This window comes from Pelodiscus sinensis, chromosome 30 (assembly GCF_052426305.1).
Source record: "Pelodiscus sinensis isolate ZL-2025 chromosome 30, ASM5242630v1, whole genome shotgun sequence".
Taxonomy (NCBI): domain Eukaryota; kingdom Metazoa; phylum Chordata; order Testudines; family Trionychidae; genus Pelodiscus; species Pelodiscus sinensis.
Window position 1 is genome coordinate 12,947,997 of NC_143081.1, and position 2,232 is coordinate 12,950,228.

Consider the following 2,232-nt stretch of genomic DNA (forward strand, 5'->3'; position numbering starts at 1 on the left):
ACGGAAAGAAACTCAGGGCTAGTTCCACAGCTGGTGTAAATATGAACAGCTCAATGGGTATAATAGGTGCTATAGTGATTTACACCAGTTGTGTGTCTTTATTCTAGGACCTTGCTATGAAGAATTTACAAAAAGGAAAATCCTACAGGGTAAGGGTCTCTTACCTTCTGTGCCTGGGAAGATAATGGAGCAAGTAATTAAGGATTTCATTTGCAAACATCTGGAAGAAAACAAGGTGATAGGGAACAGCCAGCATGGATTTGTAAAGAAGAAATCATGTCAAACCAATCTGATAGCTTTCTTTGATAGGATAACACATTTTGTGAATAAGGGAGAAGCGGTGGATGTGGTATACCTAGATTTTAGGAAGGCATTCAATATGCTCTCGCACAACCTTCTCATCAATAAACTTGGCAAATACAAACTTATATGGGGCTACTGTAAGGTGGGTGCATAAGTGGCTGGATTACCGTTCTCAGAAGGTAGTTATTAATGGTTCACTGTCATGATGGAAGGGCAAAACAAATGGGGTTCTGCAGGGGTCTGTTTTGGGACCAGTTCTGTTCAATATCTTCATCAACTATTTAGATATTGGCATAGAGAGTACGCTTATTAAGTTTGCAGATGATACCAAGCTGGGAGGGGTTGCAACTACTTTGGAGGATAGGGTCATAATTCAAAATAATCTGGGCAAAGTAGAAAAATGGTCTGAGGTAAACAGAATGAAGTTTAATAAGGACAAATGCAAAGTGCTCCATTTAAGAAGGACAAATCCGTTTCACACACACAGAATGGGAATAGTAATAGAAATGTTGCCGTGTTAGTCTGGTGTAGCTGAAGCAAAATGCAGGACTATGTAGCACTTTAAAGACTAACAAGATGGTTTATTAGGTGATGAGCTTTCGTGGGCCAGACCCACTTCCTCAGATCAAGTAGTGGAAGAAAATAGTCACAGCCATATATACCAAAGGATACAATTAAGAAAAAATGAACACATATGAAAAGGACAAATCACATTTCAGAACAGAAGGCGGATGCGGGAGGGGGGGGGAGGGAAGGAAGGTAAGTGTCTGTGAGGATCCTCTGAACTGTCATTCATGCTAAAATTCAACACTCTCCGGGGGGGGATTGAACAAAGACCCCAACTACCTTACCCATTACAAAGATAGCTTCCCCAATTATCACCTCTAATATCATTAGCTCACAGACATTTACCTTCCCCCGCAGCCCCCTTCTGTTCTGAAATGTGATTTGTCCTTTTCATATGTGTTCATTTTTTAAAATTGTATCCTTTGGTATATATGGTTGTGACAATTTTCTTCCACTATTTGATCTGAGGAAGTGGGTCTGGCCCACGAAAGCTCATCACCTAATAAACCATCTTGTTAGTCTTTAAAGTGCTACATAGTTCTGCATTTTGCTACAGAATGGGAAGTGACTGACTAGGAAGGAGTCCTGAAGAAAGGGACCCAGGGGTCATAGTGAACCACAAGCTAAATAGGAGTCAACAGTGTGATACTGTTGCAAAAAAAGAAAGTCATTCTTCCATTCCACTCTGCTCTGATAGGGCCTCAGTTTGAGTATTGTGTCCAGTTCTGGGCACTGCATTTCAGGAAAGATGTGGAGAAATTGCTCCAGAGAAGAGCAACAAAAATGATTAATGGTCTAGAAAACATGGCCTATGAGGGAAGCCCTATGGCCTATGCGGGAAGACTGAAAGAATTGGGCTTGTTTAGGATGGAGAAGAGAAGACAGAGAGGGGACAGGATAGCAGTTTTCAAGTATCTAAAAGGGTGTTACAGAGAGGAGGGGGGAAAATTGTTCTCCTTGGCCTCTGAGGACAGGACAAGAAGCAATGGGCTTAAACTGCAGCAAGGGAGGCTTAGGTTGAACATCAGTAAAATCTTCCTCTTTGTCATGGTGGCTAAACACTGGAATAAATTGCCTAGGAAGGTTGTAGAATCTCAATCAATGGAGATATTTAAGAGCAGGCTGGATAGATGTCAAGCAGGGTTGGTCTAGACGGTGCTTGGTCCTGCCATGAGGGCAGGGGACTGAACTTGATGACCTCACGAGGTCCCTTCCAGTTCTATTATTCTAGGATTTTATACACTTTTCACTGATGGTTTACTTGAAAGTTATTAACTGAAAGGGATTTTCATAATAACAAGCGAGACAGTGAAGTGACAGAGTCGAAATTAAAAGGGGACCCAATAAATATCGTAGATTGCA